Source organism: Phyllostomus hastatus, unplaced genomic scaffold (assembly GCF_019186645.2).
Source record: "Phyllostomus hastatus isolate PE091 unplaced genomic scaffold, TTU_PhHast_1.1 phas_contig_86, whole genome shotgun sequence".
Taxonomy (NCBI): domain Eukaryota; kingdom Metazoa; phylum Chordata; class Mammalia; order Chiroptera; family Phyllostomidae; genus Phyllostomus; species Phyllostomus hastatus.
In genome coordinates, this window is record NW_025333977.1 from 52,484,791 (window position 1) to 52,506,360 (window position 21,570).

Below are 21,570 nucleotides of genomic sequence, written 5' to 3' on the forward strand. Positions count from 1 at the left end.
TTCCCACCAACAGTGCACTAGGGTTCCCTTTTCTCCACACCCTCTCCAACACTTGTTGTTTGTTGATATGTTAATGATGGCCATTCTGACTGGTATGAAGTGTTATCTCATTGTGGTTTTAATTTGCATCTTTTTAGTTCAACATAAACAAATGAAATTGTAATTGTAGGGAAGTACTGGAATGGTTTTCTTTTAGATAGCTTAGTTATGAATTTTGTCCCTTAGAACTGTGTAAAAAATATTGTGTTAATTCTTCCATATAAAGCACATTAGTAACATTTAAAACTCTAGCCCTGACCAGTGTGGCTCAGTTGGTGGGTGTCATTCTGCAAAGCAAAAAGTTGACTTTCTGTTCCAGTCAGGGCACATGCCTGTTTTGCTGGTCACATTCAGGAGGCAACTGATCAATGTTCTCTCTCATATTGATATTTCTCTCCCTCTTGTTCTCCCTTCCTTCCTCTCTCTAATAAATAAATAAATAAATAAATAAATAAATAAATAAATAAATAAATAAATAAATATTTTTAAAAGAAAATGGTAAAAGCAAAATATAGAATTTTATGCTCATTTCCTCTATTGTCTACTCTTCAACATATTTATCTACCTTCTCTTTCTTATAGTCTATTTTTAGTACCTTGATGAGCAATTAAATTTCCTAATGTTTTGGTTCTAATATTATTTAGTTTTAAAAAGTAAACATATAAAATAAGCTCACTAAACAATTCCCTCAAGCCAAATAAATATGTGCTATTTGCAGTGTGCAAAGAATTCACATATTTTTGGACTCAAAATGTACTGTACCAAAATCATATATTTTCAAGTAACTTAAAATTTGTAATAGTTCAAACAGAGGTCAGAGAATTGCAAGTTGGTGCCATAAACACATATTTCTATTATATTTACAACTATAAAATAATTATGTATTATTTATTTTTAACATTTATAACATGTTTATAACAAAATGCTACATATATTTTTTAGTGATTATTGGGTAAAATCTATCTAATTGGGACCAATTTCACGTTCTTATAATAATTTTTTTAAATAGCTCTGAGAACAGTAGTAGGAACCTTCAAAAAAACAAACCCACTTTCCTTTGAATTCATAAGTGCCAAAGCTAAGTTCTTGAGCGTTTGTAATATTAAGCTCAGAATAGCTAAAATAACTTCCAATATGTGTGATTATGTCATATAGCACTTAAGAAAAGTATTCATGTTTCTATTTAAGAAGACACTTTCATTTACTCGAGCTCGTTTACCTCATGTTATTTTATTTTCTGATTTGGAATAAGTCATTTTTAAGTAATTTCATTTTGGCAGCACCAATCCTCCTAACATTTTTTTATGTATTCCTCCACTTTGTCAAAACTTCATCTCTTGCTTACTTGACCTTTTGCTCTTGGGAGCAAGGAGAATCTTTCCTTTAGCTTCTTGGACAGTGACTTGCCTTCTCATCCATCATAACCACAAAGGGGAGGCTTCACGACTGTTTGGAATCACATACCTGACCTGACCCAGGAACTCAGGGCTTTAATTGCCATGTCACTGCCAATTTGGTGTATTTAGACACTAATGAACTTTCTCCTCTATCTCTAGCAGATAGAAAGCTCTGTCCCTAACCTTTCCCCTATGTACAAACTTCTTATTCCCCACTGTTAACATTGTGTATATGGTCAATTTCTGAGGGTAAGACAAACATTTCTACTTAGGGAATGATGTTATGCCTTTTAATATTAAGTCTATCTTTAACTAGAAAGAATTAAACTACTATATCTGCCTACTAAACTGAACAAATGATCTTTTCAGTCATAATGCAGCCTCAAACTTTGAGTTTCCTTTTAATTTTATTACTTGAGTTTAGAATTTTAGAACTTTTTTGTATATTGGAGTTTTGAGGATATATTAACTAAATTTTGCATTGCATGTAACAAATATGCAAATATTCACAAGACAAATAATAAAATGAGAGATTTTTATGTTTGAAATAAATTCTTTAGGTGAACATATTTAATAGAAATGTTTTTTCATATATTAAAATTTATACACTTTTACCTTCAATTCTTAAATCTTAGCATAAGTTCTATTTTGTTGATGAATTTAGTAATTAGAATTCTATCAAGTCCATGAATTAAAATTATATTGTTAAAATTATGGTTTTATATAATTTAGTTGATATAATTTTCTTATTCTGGTAATATTGTTGATTGGGAATTATTTATGTCTCCATTAGACAGAACTGTTTTGGTCTAAATTTTTCTGGGACTTGAGCCCAGTGATTTTGATGACAAATACTTGAGAACATTCGGGAAAATTTTTAAACTTTTAGGGAATTTCTGGGTACTTTCAAAATACGATTTATAAGCTTGAAAATTTGAAATATACAGAAATCAAACCTTGACCTCTGTTGTCATAAATTTCTGTACCATTAATGATTGAGGCAAGGGATGCTGAACTACACTTAGGATTTTGTCCACAGTGTGGACAGCTGTCACTACTCTGTGTGACGAATGAGCATTTTATCCCTGAGGCCTTGTAGATCTTTTGGTTATAGATGGGTCTAAAAATATGGTGGACTATGTGTCCAAAATGAGTGCCCACTTTGCATATGGTATATAAACCATATGCAAAGTTGTTTTCATTTTAATTTCATATTTATGATAGATCTATCAGTAGTTGGAATAGGATTAAAATTTAGATACACATTAAAAATACTAATTATATTCTTGTGTAAATGCATAACATCAAAAAACAACTGCTTTCACAAAAAGTGCTGGCTTTAACTTACATTAAAGAGAGTTTCAGCAGTTTTGTAAAACTTTGGAACATCCCAGTGCATTTTTTAATGATTTTTATGAGTCTTGGAAATTCTGTTCATGAAAATATCTAAGACATAGAAGACTCATCTCCTTAAAAAAAAAAAAAAGACAGAGGGTATGAGACTCACATCAATACTGAGATGCAGAAAAATCAGTCCATGCTCCAAGGGCAGATGTCCATTTAGAGTGTGGACACAGTAAACCAACCTACATGACTTGAGTCTGAACAGACAAATTCCAGGAGAATGAAAGTACCAGTAAGAGCTAGAAAACCTGAAGTTCAAATCGATCTTGTCAATGTGTATCATTCCTTTTCTGCATGGATTTCCTAGTTACCTGATTAAACTAAAAGTTCTTCAAGAACAGAGTAGACTCTCATTTTTCTGTTTAATTTTTAAGAGTTGGATTTGAAATACTGAGTCTATATGTTGAGCAAATTAGAGAATAATTAACATGGGATCTTTCACTTCAATTAATGTCCAATGAAAATATCCACTATTGACACCAACCATATTGTACATTTCATCTACAGTTCATTAAACAATGGATGATATATAACATAAACTGCTCATAAATGACTCATTATAAAATGTTCACTACAGTTTTTATCCTTTGTAGTTCTTTTATCCGGGTTTCTGAAATGTTTTCACATCAGCACACTCCTGATGGTGAGAAGACTACTTCATCACAAAAGGGTCTGAATAGAAATGTGTGCATTGTCCCTCAAAAAGGACAAGAGAGCTCATTCATTTCCCCGATGGAACTAACTATAGCAAGTATTATATATTGCAAGATCTTTTAGGGTACTTTATTATCTAATTTAAATTACTATATCCATGGAGAGAATATGGGATAAAACACTGCTATAAAATAAACATATATTATGAAAATTACATGTATGTCTTATTTATATAAAGGATATATTTTTAAAGTACTAGTTTATCATTTGAACTGACTTCATACTTTCAGTTAAGCTTTAGCACAATTAAATCACATAAGGCATCCCAAATAAGAAGACAAATGAACAATGCCAACAGGTATAATTCAATAAATTCATTTAAAAATAAATACTAAGTTATAATTATAAAGCACCTATATCTAAAAAGATGTGTAGAATTTATAGTGGAAACTTTAATATGTATTAAGAATTTATAGTGGAAACTTTAATACACATAAAGCATAATTCATTATATAAATACATCAGTTGCTATGTTCTCAGAAAACATTGTGAGATAAGAAACGGCTTACACACTAAGATCCTGTATTGAATGATTTTGTGATGTTTACTAATGTACATGAACAATTTCCAGTTTAAGTTTGGATGAAATATATATAAACATATTCAACAGATACCTCCCCTAAATTTAGTTTTAGGAGGAATTTTACTTAATCTTAATCACTTTAGTGATTCTCTTACATTTGAGAACAGCAAGTTTTATTCCAACTGTGTGTATAGTGGTGTGAAGAATCATTAATTTAAATTCTCTGTGTGTTTAGGGTCATTTTAAGTTCTTTGATAATATAAATATTTCTTAGATATACATGCTCTGCTATACACAGTTTGGAAAGGAAAGGAGTTTTTCTAGCTGGCATTTAATTATATTCCATGCCAGGAACAGTGGATATTTAAGAACAGAGCCCTATCTTCCATGCGTTTGATGGGTGAAAAGAATGAATCATGTGTCAACCCTAAGATGTGGAAGAAGGGTAATTGGACACCCATTTAATGTTTCCAAAATCACTAATGACAAATGCTAGGTGTATGCAACCATTCCTCTGCTTTATGCAAAAGGAAAATCTCTTTTATAGCCAGTCTTTTTTTAAAGATTTTATTTATTTTTAGAGAGGAGGAAGGGAGGGAGAAAGAGAGGGAGAGAAACATCAGTGTGCGGTTGCCCCTCACATGTCCCCTTCTAGGGACCTGGCCTGGAATATAGGCCTGTTCCCTGGCTGGGAATTGAACCAGCGACCCTTTGGTTTACAGGCCAGCACTCAGTCCACTGAGCCACACCATCCAGGGCAGGGGTGGAGAACTTTTGACAGAGCTCTTGATCTGCTATGTAAAAGCCTGTTCACAATTTATTTCTCAGTTGTTATCATTTTCTTAAGGCACAATGCTTGAAGAAAGCCAAATCTAATCTAATTCTTGAGTCAAAAACATTCAAGCTCACCCCTCACCTGTGTGGCTCAGGTGGTTAAAATGTCGTCCTATAACTGAAAGGCTGTGGATTCAATTCCTGATCAAGGCATAAATATACCCAGGTTGCAGGTTCCATCCCCAGTGTGGTCACATACTGGAGGCAATCAATTGATCTTTCTCTCTCAGGTCAATGTTCTTCTCTCTCCCTTTGTGTCTCCCTTTCTCTCTAAAAACAATGAAAAAATGTCCTTGGGGGAGGATAAAAAAATAAAATAAAGCATTTGAGCTCACATATGTGGAGATGATTATTGAGTAAATGAAGAAAATATCATAGTACAATAATATAACTAATGTAAAATGTATTTGTATTTAAACACCTCCGGCTTAGGATTTAAAAATTAAATTATTTCTTAGACATGTACCTTACTTCACAAGCATTTGATGATACACTAGCATTTTTAAGTTATGCTTTTGAAACTATTCAATTTATTTCATAACTATTTTCTTTCCATAGAAAGGATGATCCTCTAAATTCTAAGGGTATGACCTTGACATCTACATAGATTTATTCAACAAGGGCAGGTACTAATTTTTACTAACCAAATTTTTATTGAACACCTCTGGAGGGCGAGACATTGTTCAAGGTGAACTACATAGAAAAGCCACCACAGGAGAATGTGGTCAAGCTCACATTCTCCTTTCACTGGAATGTGGTCAATTTTACATCTTTCTACTTCATAGTCATACCTACATTATTTAGAATTAGATCAATATTAAATATTAATTATTGCACTTATTACTATGTATTTTTTACCCATTAGTATATATTTTTGAAGCATAAAGGAAGGTTTATTTCTCTGGAGCTATATTCATGGCTGATTTTATGACCCTCTTAGTAGAAATGGACCCTTTCCCAAAGTTTGTCTAAGTTGACTTTAAGCTTAGGTGAGATGGAGAAGATCCTTCTGTCATATTCACTGGAAAGTGTATCACTTTAGGTGGTATCATAATGTGACAATGTGAGTAATAAAGAAGTTGGCCAAATCATTAAAATTATTGTCAATATGAACAAAACCTGGATTGTCACACGTTCTCAAAACTCTGGAAGATGTTTTCTTTTGTAGCCCTTGACAAGAATTAGAAACCATGAACTTAATATTGGTGGTTTTAAAACTCCAGTAGGGAAAGTGACCTGCAGGTTAAGGCTGGAATTTGGGACCAATGCTGCCAGCCTATATGTAAGAACAAAACAACACATTACAAGAGAAGCTGTTGTTGATTATTATGAAATGAACATTCCTGTGGTTCATTTGAAGGCAAATCTGTAGTAGTCAGCAGAGGATGCATGTGACCACATCTGAGGCATGGAAATTCCCAGTTCCTGTGCAATGAGAAACTAGTGCCCCGGCGACACAGATGAAGAAAAGATGGTGTCAGGCTCTTTCCTCTCCATCTGGCATTTTACAGCAGCTCTGCCCACAGTTACTCTTAAAGGAAAATAGAAGGAAGAAAAATATTTTCATAGTCTTGAGTTGTTTAGGTTGAATGCTGTAAGCCAAATTATTGCTTAAGAATAAATTAAATCCTGAATAAAAAAGTCCAAACATAAATAAGATACACTCGAGGGAAACCTCTTACTGTAATGAGATCCTGAGTTAATCTGACTTGCCCAGGAGCAACAAGCTAATGATACCAGTCCCCAGTATGAGGGTCGATATGTATTTTGTCTTTGTTACTCAATAGTAATTTGCAACACTCCCAGTATTCTCTCTACTTTCCCTAATTTATTTTTATTTATAAATGTATCCCCAAATAAAATATTATATATTTAACTTCTTATTTTTGTTTGTATTCTTTCTCTGGCATTGGAATATAAGCTTTACAAGGGCAAGAATTTGGAAATGTTGTGTTCCATTTTATTTTATTTTTGTTTGTTTGCTTTTATATGCATTCTTATGTATTTGTTACACTTAGAACATCTCATTTTTTACTGCACTCAGACTTAGAGGTAGAAGCTCTCAAAGAGGACAGCCCACATCTCTTGGCAATCTGTTCCTGGTGTTTTTCTTTGGCCTCCTTCCTTCTCTTCACCAAAAGTTCAACATATTCTGTGGCTTCTTCCTTATTTTTCTTAGTACTTTGTTTCTTCGGAGCAATGCACCGATGTTTGTGTTGCAGGACATGTGGAGTAACAAGATGCTGAATCTTGGGTGCTTTGGTCCTGGGTTTCTTGCCTTCTCTGTTTAGGTGCTTTCTCACAGCATACTGGTAGACATCTTCTTCTTTAGAGAGATTGAAAAGATTGCAGATTCTGCTAGCTCTTTTGGACTCCAGGCAACTAAGTACAGTAGTATCAGTGAGACCAGGAATATCTTTTTTACAATGACCAAGTTGAGAACACTGAGGCTGGCATCCACAGTGCAACCCTTAACAGATTTGCGCTTTCTCTCTCTCGTCTTCCTCAGCCCATAACAGGAATGCCCCTTGCTTAGCAGCAGGTGGACATGACCATGGGTCAGGGCACCCTGCTTCATGAGAAAACCTTGTTTATTGTTCCCATCACTGATCTGAACCACATAACCCTTCCAGTCTCCTCCCAGAGCATCAGCAGCAACTTCTATGGACATACACTTCTCATAAAAAGTATGAAATTTATGTTGAACAATCTACTTCAGCAAATTTCTGGCAGCCAGTGTTTGGGAAAGGGATGTTTGACTTCATCCTGAAGCAGCCAACTGCCTCCAAGGTGCCATGAAGAACAGCTGTTCCATTTTAAATACATGGCTTATAGTAAGAACTCAACATATATCTGTTAAAGTAATAACAAATGAATTATCTTTATTTAAATTTAATACAGGCATATGAGAGCTTATAGGCAATGTACAATGCAACAAATATTTATTCCAGATGCATGCTAGATAATAAAAGACACTTTTAAGTCCTAAAAAAGTTTTGTTAATTATCCTTTTTTCCCCCCAGGTGCTTGAGAAATATGACTCTTTTCTTTTAAGACACTGTTTAATACAATCTAATAAATGTTCACATATATAATTTACATATATGTATACATTTGATCACATGTAAGTTTCTAGTACAGATTATTTTCCCTTTTGCCTGTTTAATTTGGTTCCACCCTGAACTTTTTCTTCCTCTTTTCCCCTCCCTCTCAGCACACATACTTAAACACCATAAAATTTATCTTTCTCCTCCAAAACACATGGTAATTTCTGTAGAAAAGAATTATGTACCTTTTATTATGTTTTAAGTTTTTAAAGGGTTAACTTACAAATGACATTGCTGAAAAAGAACTTATTATATCCTTAAAGATGTATGCATAATTATGCTAGGATACAGATATGATCAAAAAATGGTCTTATAGAAATTTCTTATCATACAGAGACTACAGAAACATGTATGAGCTATGGAAAAAGTTATTCTTCAAATTTGTTTCAATGAATTTTTTCCTACTGTTATTGCTAAATGTAACAATTAGATGTACAGGCAACCTGGAAAAACCTATTAACCAAGATATAATTGAGATATACTTCCTTCTAATAATCTTTAAGACTTAAAATGCAGATAAAGAATGATTTATAAAAGATTTTTTTCTCCCAATTATAGTACCAATCTCTTCATCTCTTTAGTCATCAAGCCTGCCAATTCTACACTTTCCTCACTGCCTCCACCTGCTGGCAAGAGAGATTGACAATTCCTCATCCCTTAGCTCATAGGGTCTAGGATTCAAGAACTGGCTCCTGTAGTCCATTTAGTCTAAGGGCGCATCTTAGTTGTTCTTGATTTTTTTAATTTTATTTTAATCACTGTTCAAGTACAGTTTTCTCCCTTTTACTCCCATTCCAGCCCACTGTTTCTGAATTTTTGATCTGCCTGTTCTTTTACTTGCATTTTTCCCATGAGTGTAAGCCTTCAAGGACAGCAAAAACCTCATGTTTTGTATTCCCAGAACATATTGTTGCTCAGTGTGAGTTTGTGACTGAATTTGCTTCTTACCTTTCTGCTGCCACCAACTGCTAATTCTACTTCATATTTCTCTTGCCCATGACTAACTGTGGTAGAGGTGCCCTTTAAGCTCTTTAGTTTTTCTCCTTAGTGCAAACTTCCTTAAGATTTTGGAAATGTAACCTCTAATGAAAAAATATTTCTTTAGAAAACATGCAAGCTACCTCCAAAGTTTTCTTATATATTTTTAGAGAAAGAAATACTAAATTTCAAAGCTTTACTTAATTTCAAGTTATCCTGGACAATAATTCACAAAAATCTGGGTAAGATAAATGGAGTGGGAATGTATTGGGGAGATCAATGGTTCAGCCACACTGTGTAGTGGACACCAGAGAAGGGCGCCATGATTTTTCTCTTTGTTCTTTAGTTGCTCTGCCACAGGCCCTACACAATGGAAAAAGAAGGCATTATTGTCAGGATACATTGAGGGTAATGAGAAAAGAAAGGACAAGGCAGTTGTGTATTGGGGCACAAGAAAGAGAGGGCATAGAAAAACACCAGTTAAGACTAAGTAGTGTTAAGGACAGTTTTCATCTTCTGACTCTTGAAAATATAATATGAATTTTTAACATATTCACATTTTCTCAAGGGCCAGAGTGTCTTGAAAATAATAGGATCAATTCCCACCAGTCCATGTGATAAAATTCTGCCTTAGTTTAAGAGTGCAGAAGGACTGTAACCAGTCTAGAAGAGGAGCCATGACCCAAACCCATATTTCCAGACTCCTGCTGAGTACTACCTAATTAAAAATTGGATATCCATCTTACTTTTCACCAGGATACTACCATTACTGGAAAATATAATTCACTTGTAAAAACTTAAGATAAACCTTGAGGATTTTACCCTGGCTGATGTGGCTCAGTGGATTGAGCACTGGACTGTCAAGTAAAGGGTCACTGGTTCAATTCCCAGGCAGGGCACATACCTGGGTTGCAGGCCAGGTCCCCAGTAGAGGGCATGTGAGACACAAACACATATTGATGTTTCTCTCCCTCTCTTTCTCTCTCCCTTCCTCTCTCTCTAAAAATAAATAGATAAAATGTTTTTTAAAAACCTTGAGGATTCTTTATATTAAACATAAATTGCTATAAATGTTCTACATATTTCTTGTTTAAATTTTTCAATAAGCATTCATTTATGAGCTCAGAAAAGCCAAAATGTTGGCCTTAGACTACCACTAAAATATCTGTCAGTGTCAATGCAGTAAATTCTAGTACCCACATCCCCCAAAATTTAGATCCTAGAGTTAACTAAAATTTTAATATCTTAATAGCTTTATTTTTCTCATTAAGTGATAGTTTTGAAGACAACTATAAAGAAAGATGGATAACTATCAGTAAAAACTAGCAATTATGTTCTTCTCCATAGCTTGCATTTGTTGTAGCAGTCAGACAGAAAATGAACTGCTTTTCCTAAACTCATCATGAATATGTGATGAGATTATATGAGATTTAAAAAACATGCATAATGGTGGTCTGTTTATTATTGTAGTTCACAGATGAGTATAAAGAGTTGTTATAAGATCTACTAGAAATTTTCATGTCAAAAACTAGCATAATGCATTTTTGGCTTGTAAGAATTTTCTTATGGGGGATAAAATCAATAATGGAAATAAACAGTTACCTTTAAAATATATTTGCATAAAAGTGTATCATTTGAGCTCTAGTCAGGTGGCTCAGTTGGTAGGAGCATCACCCCATACACCAAAAGGTCACAAGGGTTCTCTTCAGGTTAGGGCACAGACCTAGGCTGTGGGTTGGATCCCTGGTCACTGCCCGTACAGGAGGTAATCAATTGATGTTTCTCTTTCACATTAATATCTCTCTCCCTCTCCTTTACTCTCTCTCTAAAATCAATGAAAATGTATGTCCTTGGATAAGAATTAAAAAATTATATTGTTTGATTTAAATATTTATATATGTTTTATAATCATATGTAAGATAGACTATATGACCTACATATAATTCAATGCAATATTTGTAAGATTTGGGCCTATCTAATATATTTCACTAAAAAAAACTTTATTAAAAATAATGTTAATGCAACAGACATTTCAAAAGAACCTCTTGATTCATTAGATTTCAGCTGCATAGATGCACTACATCTTGCTGACAATTCATTCACTTTAACTGATAATAATTATGATTATTATGTATTTTTTAAAACCTGGAATATATATGTTTATGTATATATATATATATATGCTAATTTATCTCACAGCAACAATATGTGATAGGCTCTGTCATTGTCACCTTGTATCTGGATCATGAAATATGGAATAGGAAAGTTAAATAATTTGCTCAGAGTACAGAGCATAAATGGCCTTGTTGGAATTACTGACTTGGCAGTCTGAACTCCAGAATCTATTTTCTCAACCATGTTGCTAACAACCTCTGATAATATAATTATTTAAATATTCATCCCTTTTTCCTCACTACGCTATGGATTTGACTGTACCTGCCTTCATTTCTATATAGATATCTCCCAGTTTGACCGCAAGTCTATTGAATGATTCATTTTGAATTTTTAAGTCTATTTAGTTAAAAACCCATTAGACCAGAGTAATTTAGTTATTATAAAAAATAGTAGTATTTAAGTTAATTTTATGCCTTTCTAACATGAAGATGATAGAGTTTCCTTCAGTAAAGCAAGTAATTTAGATCTTTATTGTTAATAAAGTTAGATTTCTCAATTATTTTACTTCTTTCAGCTTTTGTCCTTCTCTTTTTCAGTCTCTCACTTTGTAGCCAATAACAGATAAATACAACCAAGTTGTTACTGAGTGCAAGAGATGTGGCTTTCCATCATAGGTAAACAATACAGCCAAAATTAAAACTTTTGACTTCTCAAAGATTCATTTAACAATTTAATAATGCTGAGTGTCCACTATGCACTGAGCACCCTGCTAGATACTGATAATTGCCACCATAATAAACAGTCTAATGGAGAACAGAGTCATTAATTAAACTGTTAAGGAAAATGACCCTCACAGATATTGGTACATGACCTTTTTAATTTAATACCATGTTTCAGATAAGTCAAAAGTCATAGATAAATTGTCAATCCTAATTTTAAAAAAATATGTCTCTAATTTCTTTTTGTAACATTCATTTGTTTCTGTCCTTTGGACAAAGTTTTGTGGGTATGAATTAGCATTGAAAATTTAATTTGTGTCTACTGCTTGGCAACCCAAACATTTTGGTACTGTTCCAACTTTAATTCCTGAATAAAATGCTAAAAGGTGGTTCACCTCCAAAGAACATTCTCAGCTTATACCCAGATAGATCAGTCATTAGTGTGACACCATCTTCTAGGAGAAAAACTAGGTGATCAGTGTGAGTAAATGTCACAGTGGAATGATTCTCAAATCCACAGCCTTGCCAAGTTTGTCAACACAGCCTCACACTGTCTTTTTTCTTGTGGCACTTACACTCAAACAGTGCATTAAGCAATTCTCTTAAATTATTTTTTATGAGTAGCTGCTACTCAAGAGGCACAGAGAAAGCACTGTTAGGGGTGAAAGGTTAATTTTAGAAAAAGAGATTAATCACAAATATGTGTGAAAAGTATAATTAAAGTTTCTCCTTAAAAGTTTTACTTATTCTACTCTTCCTGTTTCATATATACTTGTTTATGAGGAACCTGTTTGCTAGGAAAGATGAAGGGAATTATACCTTCCAGCAGAATAGTCAATGTTCCAATAAAGGATTTGGTACATTATGTCGAGATGATTGATTTTGATAAAGGTAAAATAACTTTAATAATCTTCAAAATGTTAATTAAGCTGATTCCTTAAATTAGCAGAATCTAATCAATCTTTAAAATTTTCTTCTGGTTTATTTTTTTAAAATTTTGACAATAAATATTTTGAGCATTGACCTATGGAGCCCTATCTAAGCACATAGAAATTAATCCAACAAGGTTTTCATATATATTGTGAAAATAATATGCTTGCACAATGGAAATTAGTTTACAAAGCTCAACAGAATGTGATCTTAGTTGAATTTGGCCTCATTGCAATGCCCTTCTCTATTCTAATTCTTAGTTGATCATTTTTTAAACTGACATTTTAACTTAACATGTTTCAGAATCCTTTTAGTTCTTGGATTTTGTTGTTAAAATTATAGCCTCATAAATCTAGATTATTAAACTGAAAATTTAAGACAAATTTTACCTTATGCAAAACTTTCATTTAGTCTTTGTAGAGATAAGAAGTAAAGATTCCAGAAGAAAAAAATATATATACTTTTACATTTTCCTCTTATTATCATACAATTTACTCGGAAGTTCTGGACTTGAAATCAGGGAAAAAGGGCATCCTAGATTTTCTTCTCAAGAGCTCTGTAAACTTAAGCAAGGTTCTTGTCCAACTTCTATTATGTTTCTGAAGACCTAAAGTCATCATGCAGTCAAGTTTATGGAACACTAATGTAACTGAAATGCAGGCCTGGCAGCCTGCCACTATGAAAGCCAACACTTGAGGGGCAGGTGCTGATGTAAAGGAAAGTGATTTATTTTCCAGTGCAGCAACCTGGAAGATGAGGGACTCACATCTCAAAGCCCATCTCCCCATCTCATTGGAGGGATGGGGGAACAGAACAAAAAAATAAAGTGAGGTAGTTGAAAGTTTCTCTACGTGCAGATGAGCACAGTTCATTCCAAGGCAAGTGATGATCCAGGATGTTCAACAACATCCTGGTTCAGTTATGCTGACTCCACATCATCCTGGCTCCACTGTTGACAGTCAGCAAATTTTCTGGAGCTGGGGTGCCTAAAGGTAGGAGTCTGTATCTTTTGGAGTTAGTTCCTAGGATTCTTACACAAACATGCTGTTTATCTGTAAGCTACATATTAGTCAGAATCAGCATTTAAAGAAATGATATTAAAAGAACAATGGGGTGATTATTGTTCCCTGTTATAATTTTACACTGTTACACTGGTATGAAACTAAGACTTAACAATCACTACTAGTAGTAAAATATATGTAAGCATAGGTCAAAGTATTTATAAACTTTCTTCATCTTATGTACTCACTGGTCTCATCACAGAAACATTATGTCATTGTCCTATTCAAGGTGTTTTAATAATCTAGTTGGAACAATATTCTAAAAGTCTGTGACATTTATTAACTCATTAGCTGCTACAGAAACCATTGAATGTAAAGAAACAAATAAAGTGTCAGTAATCCATAGATGAGCCTGTTGAACATTACCAAACATGAGTCTATTAAATTATCTATTCTTTATACACTTATGAAATGATGAAAAAACAGAAGTTTTTGTTTGAATCAAGGCTAGGAGCTTTAGAAATCGTATATTGTACATTGTGACAACAGACATTATTTAAAGTTTAAAATGAATATATATCATAGACAATTGATAATTAAAATGTTTTTCATGGCATTTTCTATAAAGAAGGGAGAAGTGTAGTATACTTATTTCAAAAAGAGATACTTGGACTTTCTGGCCAGGATGGAGGTGTAGGTAGAAACACTTCACTTCCTTACACAACCAAAAGCAGGATAATGACCAATTTTAAAACAATAAATAACTAGAACTGCCAGAATAGCACACTGCATCGAACTCTGACAACCAAGGAGTTAAAGAAACATTCATCCAGAATGGTGGGAGGGGCAGAGATGGGCAGCTGGGCAGAGAGGATTCACAGCAAGGCAGTGAACCATGAGGGCAAGGAGGGGCTGGCTCACTGGGAAACAAATGACTCAAAAGCTCTAGCAGAAAAATACTGTAGAGGTTGCTAAGGCAGGAGAAACTCCCAGTTTCACAGAAGAGTTCCTTGCAAAGTGGGACTAGAGCAGAGCTAGCAAGCAGCATTGTTTGCTCTGTGACTGCTCCCCCACAGACAGTGCCACAAAACACTCTAGAGGTTTGCCCCAAACTGGTAAATACCTAAGGCTCTGCCCCCTCACAACCAACAGGTGTGACAAGACAAAGGAACCTATTGGACAACTTTAAGCACTCCAACCTCCAAATCATAGGGCTGCCAGAGGAGAAGAGAAAGACTAAGAAATTGAAAACTTATTTGCAAATACAATAAAGGAAAACTTCCCCAATCTGGTGAGGGAAATAGAATTCCAGGAAGTTCAGGAAGCCCAGAGAGTCCCAAGGAAATTGGACCCAAGGAGGAACTCAATAAGGCACATCATAATTACATTAGCCAAGATTAAAGATAAGGAGAGAATCTTAAAAGCAACAAGAAGAAAAGAGAGAGTTACCTACAAAGGAGTGCCCATAAGACTATCAGCTGATTTCTCAGAAGAAATTTTACAGGCAAGAGGGGCTGGAGAGAAATATTTGAAGTCATGAAAGGCAAGGACCTACATCCAAGATTGCTTGCTCTATCCAGCAAAGCTATCATTTGAAGAATAGAGGGCAGATAAAATGATTCCCAGATAAGGTAAAGTTAAAGGAGTTCATCATCACCAAGCCATTATTATATAAAATGTTAAAGGGACTTATGTAAGAAATAGAAGATCAAAAACTATGAATAATAAAGTGACAACAAACTCACAATTGTCAACAACTGAACCTAAAAAAAAAAAACTAAAAGTAAGCAAACAATAAGAACAGGAACAGAATCACACAATTGAAGATCATGTGGAGGGTTATCAATGGGGAAGGAGAAGAGGAGAATGGGTGGGGGACACATAATTGGTAGGTACAAAATAGACACAGGGAGATTAAGAATAGTATAGGAAATGGAGAAGCCAAAGAACTGACATGTATGACCCATGGACATGAATTAAGGGGGGGGGGGTGATGCTAGAGGGTGAGGGATGTAGGGCAGAGGAGGAATAAAGGGGAGAAAAAACTGGGACAACTGTAATAGCACAATCAATAAAATATACTTGAAAAAGGAGATACTTGGGTAGTCAGTTTTGTTTCCTCTTTTTCATTGTTTTCTAAGAAAAATCCCATAAAATCACTTCCTAAATGATCCCACAAAAATTATATGGTTTTAATAGTGTGTGTTTTCTTGGGCATTCGGAAAGGTTCTATAATGTACCATCTGCACTTCTGAGATAAACAAGTGGAAGAAATTAGTTTAGCAACTAAACATTAATTTATTTTAAGAAACAGAAAGATGTAGTGCTTGTTGGTCATTTCATTTTCTGGATCCAAAATACAGTTGTGGCACTCAACAGGGTTCTTTCTGAGGAAATGAAAATGACTGTCAACAGGTAGTATAATGTCTATGACCACATGGAAACTTCTCTTTCATATCATTATAATGTGTTTTGAGTCTTTGTGAAATTCATTGGCACATTGTATTTACAAGGAGAACTGAAAACCTTATCTTGAACATATATGTATATATTTACTCCCTTTAAATCATGGGGGAAATATGCCAGTGAATTTCAAATTTAGACAAAAAAAAACACCAAAAAATTAAAGTTGAATCTCTTAAGGAATAAGAAACTGGTGAGAAAAGAGTCAGGCAAACCTAATGATGATTCAGTGATGAAAATTCAAGGCTACAAGAAGCAGTTAGGTGAAGAAATCTGTGGTTTTAAGGGTTACTTTTTATATTTAATTTGTAAAATACAATTTTACATTGAGTTGCACCCAGTTACGCAACTCAGTGAAGTGTGTCAGCAGTGCCTGTCACCATAGATGCCATAGATGTGCTTTAGCTAAAAGTTGCAGTTCTCCCAGACACTAAATATGTGCTATTACTTTTTCTACATTTAAAAGTTTTTTCATTCTCAAATTCCATTCATGAATATTTAAATAGAAAATATTTTGACCAACAATATATATAATATGCATATCAGAATGTTCTATAAGTTTTTTCAAAAAGACAATGAAGAACCCAATGCCATTCTAATTAATTCTTTTTTTTTAACTAAACTTTTTTTTTTAAAGATTTTATTTATTTATTTTTAGAGAGGGAAGGGAGGGAGATAGAGACAGAGAGAGAGAGATAGAGAGAGGGAGAGAGGGAGAGAGAAACATCAATGTGTGGTTGCTGGGGGTTATGCCTGCAACCCAGGAATGTACCCTGGCTGGGAATCGAACCTGGGACACTTTGGTTCCCAGCCCGCGCTCAATCCACTGAGCTACGCCAGCCAGGGCTTTAATTAATTCTTATGAGGATTTCACAAGCAGAGGTAAAATGTCATACAAATTTTCAAATTATTAAACCAAAAGCCAGTGCCGAAAGCCTAAAATATAAAGTGTAAAGATGGTGAGTCTAAAGTATAAGGTTCAATTTTTTTATGTCATGAGCTTTGTGACTTGACCAATTTACTTCTCTGTACTTCTCTGTGATGGGCAGTAACTGAATCAGATACTCTCTCAAATCCCTTCAATTATTAGAAAACTCCTATCCCCAAATCATGACAGAGTTTTTAGTTCCAGTGCCATAGTAAGGCTTATATTTAGGCCTAAGATATACACAGAAGCAAAGTTATGTATTTATTTCCTTTCTGAAATAATCTTCTCTTTTGTGCAGTTTTTTGAAGAAAAATCACTGAGGCAACCAAACATAAATTGGCAAAGAATATTTATCAAGGAACATAAGTTGTTTAGAAGTCTAAAATTTTATTTGATAGATAGCATAATTAACAAACCTGTCTCCTTCATCAGTGCATGATAATCAGTACTAAGTTAACTTCTTAAATGTTCTTATAATTCTCAATCAATAACAGCTAATTGCTCTATTTCCCAATTAATAGCTATCTAATTAATGACCCGAATAAAACTTCAACAATAAATACTAGTGAAAATTATATTAAAAATAACCTTGTAATTCTTTCAAAACTAGATAATTTATAGATAAAATTTTTGTTTGGCTCATCTAAAGTTAATTGGGCATTCAACCTTAAGCAAAAAAAGCCTTTTAAAGAAAAAAGTGTCTCTTTTTTTAAGAATTAGGAGAAAGAAACTATTATGATGAATTGCTATTTTCACTCTTCACTCTAGGACTTCTCAGTTGAAAGAGAGAAATACAATGATAGAATCCAGAATGCAGTCAGCTAAGATTACATTCTTCGTACAGAGGGAATTTAACAAAAACAGGTCCTGTCTGTCCAAAGGACACACAGATAACTTCTGAGTAACTCAAATGTAAACAGGAAAGAAATTTGATAGAAAACCTTGGTGGTGGTCCAGAGCAGGTTTAATTACTGCTGCTCCGTGTGCAGAATTTTGAATTAATAGGGTGGGAGTACAAAGGGAAAGTGAAGCATGATGAGCCTCCAACTTTATAATCTGAAACCTTGACCCTCTTTCAAAATGGGCCTTTCCTCATGAAACTGCCTGAGTTGATGTATGAATGAACATTTTATATGGTGGGAGAGGTCTTAAAGAGCTATTTCTCTGGTCATTTTACCTGTGTTGAAGAGCATCATTATGGGCTCTGTCAGGGTCTCCCTGCTCATAAAAGCATGTAGGCATTCTAAGGGCACAGCTTACAATTACTCACAGGTGCTAATTTAAGTAAAAAATATATTAAGGTCTGTTATTTAGCATCAGTTAAAGATATGTTTCTACCTGCATTTTGTATATTTTATGTATGAATATTTCTTAAAACATTTCTGTGTATTATTAGTACTATCATAAAGTCAAGAAATCTGTTATTGAAGATTTTAAAATAATTTTTATTTTTAGATATAGTTAAACTCTATAATAAGATTTTTTAAGACATTAAATCTGGTGAATACATACATACATCCATGCATTATTTACATTTAAAAGGTTTATTTTATTCTGCCCAGAAACACTACAGCAAATATTTCAAATCAGCCAGTCACTTACTGGACCTTTACAACCACTAGCTGGTGAATCATTCCCCTTAAGATTAGTAAATACAAAACAGATGGAAATTCAATTAGGTTCCTGATGTAATTTTATGAATTAAAGTACCTTAAAAATGAGAACTTTTTCCAAATCATTTTGTGCTGGGAGTGGATAACAATTACTCTTAAATAGTATTTTCATAGGACTCACTGAATATACTCAGCTGCACAAAACATGCCACAAAGGTTAAACTCACTACAAACATCCGAAGGTTATCAGCCAGCATTACACAGGCTTCCCTGCTAAGTGCCTCCTGAATTTACCATCAAGAGTAAAACCCTCCCAGGTTTACTAAACCTTTGGAATTAAAATGCAAATATAGGACATAATCAGAACTTCCCTGCTTATGTATACATAAGATATAGTAGCAGAAAAAGAGGAAAACTGCCTCTGTTTAATATATTAACATTTATTAGCACTTTATCTCCTTTTTAATATCATGAATAGCTGTTACTTATACCTATTATGCATCATGAATTCTCACTTTCCTGAAGAATCACAAGAGTAACAATTGTTGTGTAATCTTGATGCCAAGGAAATTTGTGACATTTCTCAGTAGTTAATGTTTTGTACTTAATTTTTGGTTAAAATGATATCTTCCTCTTTCAGAGTTTCTTGGCTGAGGACATTAATTAGGACACATGTATACAACTGTGCAGTATTTTTGCTACATTTCAATAAATAAACTGATATTACATGGACTACATTGAGTTCAAGGAAAAATAATGTGGCATGCAGTTAAATAAGCTTTCTCAATTTAGTTATAAAAAAAGGTAATAGGTACACGTTTTGGTAAAAAGAGAAAGCAAAAAGTAAGAATTTCAACAGATGAAAAGCAAGAGAGTTGTTTTCTGAGAAGAGAGGAAGGCGGGAACCTCTCATGGATGAGAAAGTTTTCTTGTCTCCATTGGGCTTTCCCACTGCCAAACAGATAAAAGAAAAACCTGTTCCCTCTAAACTTCAATACAACTTTTCAGAGAAACCTTCCCTTCCCTCTTTTAAAACACCAATTTGTACAATAGTTCTGCTATTGTGGCATTTTATTCTTTCATAATATTCACCACAGTTTGCGACTTCATTTTTATTTATTTATTGTTGGTCTAACCTACTAGGTTGTAAGATCCATGACAGCAAGGACGATACCTGCTTTCCTCACCACTTTATCACCAGTGCTCAGCCATGTCTAGTAAATATTTATAAGTATGTATGTTAAATACATGAATGATGAACCCAGAACATGAAATGACCAGCCATAGTACTGTTATGAGCAAGCACACTGAGAATGAAGAGAATAGCCCTGGCTGGTGTGGTTCAGTGGATTGAATGCAGGCCTGCTAACTAAAAGGTTGCCAGTTCTATTCCTGGTCAGGACACATGCCTGGGTTGTGGGCTGGGTCCCCATTGGGGACATGTGAGAGTTAACCACACACTGATGTTTCTCTCTTTCTCTCCCTCCCTTCCCCCTCTCTAAATATAAATAAATAAAATATATTTTTTAAAAAAGAATGAAGAAAATAACTGGTGAGGCAGCTCTGTGACTTCCTTGTCCTTTCCTGCTTACAGCAAGGGTACTGTCTCAGTCACTGTGGACTTTTATAACAGTACCGCAGACTGGGTGGCTTAAACAACAAACATTCGTTTTTCACAGTTCTGGAGGATGGAAAGTCCAAGATCAAGGTGTCAGTTAGCCTGTGTCTGGAAAGGGTTCTCTTCCTGGTTTGTGGACAGCTATCTTCTCATATCCTCAGACAGCTGAGAACAAAGAGAAGAAGCAAACTCCCTCATGTCTTCATATAAGGGCATTCATACCGTTCACGAGAGCTGTACCCTCACGTACTCATTACTACCCAATACCCCTTGATACTATCACATTGAGGGTTAGAATTTTAACAATGAGTTTTGGGGAACACAAAACATTCAGTGAAGAACAGGTATGGACAAGGTTGTAAAATATAACTGCTGCTTAGTAGTTCTTTAGAATAAAGGCTGGGTTGCTTTAATAGACTCATCTTTTACTTTCATTTTTGATGTGAATCATGCAGATACTTTCACTTGAATAAGACATGTTTTCCCAGCAATCTTTACTTTGGTGAACAAAATCTCATCAAAGCAAACAAAATTATTAGAAAATGGAAATAAAAAAGACTTTATAGACAGATACATTTTTGTACTTTAAAGTGTACTTTAAGTACACTTTTGTGAGCTTGAGTATATTTAAAAATATATATGCAAGGCAGTAGCCAGAATGATTTTTATATAGGCATTAGAAATTAAATAAAAAGAACAAATGATCTAACACTATAACATTATTACTAAAGGTTGTTAAAAAAAAAAGAAGATCAATCTATAGGAATTATCTTAAGTTAATATAGGAGTATGAGAACAAGAGGTCTTGACTTTCTCACTGTTGTTTTGAGCCACTATACACAACTTTTTACAATTAATATAGGTTTATAATAACAAAATTCTAATCCATTGAGGAATAAATAGAATCTGGCTTAATTTTCTAGTTAATGGTTTCAGGGCATCCTCTCCCAAAGACAACCTATTGACTAGAAAAGCAGATAAGAGTTAGTTTGAAAAGGGGTCTTTAAATTTTAGTGGCTCTTCAAGGCAGGCGTCGGTAGTGATGACTGACATGCTAAGGCTGGGCTCCAAGGACAAGGTGGTGTCTGTGCCCAGAGGGAAAAGCTCCGTAACTTGGCATCAGTGCCACACTGTTTCTGCTTCATTTTTATGTCTTAGGCATGGTAATTGAGAATGCCATTAAAGTA

The 21,570-nt window shown here is 34.2% G+C and overlaps 1 protein-coding gene and 1 pseudogene across 12 annotated transcripts in view; one reads left to right on the plus strand and one right to left on the minus strand.

Annotated features, from left to right (window-relative positions):
- The window catches only part of ROBO2 (roundabout guidance receptor 2), a 1,629,349-nt gene that overhangs the window by 915,000 nt on the left and 692,779 nt on the right, over positions 1-21,570 (plus strand). The gene's annotated exons all lie outside the window — the stretch shown is intronic.
- Positions 6,936-7,676, minus strand: LOC123826867 (annotated as a pseudogene).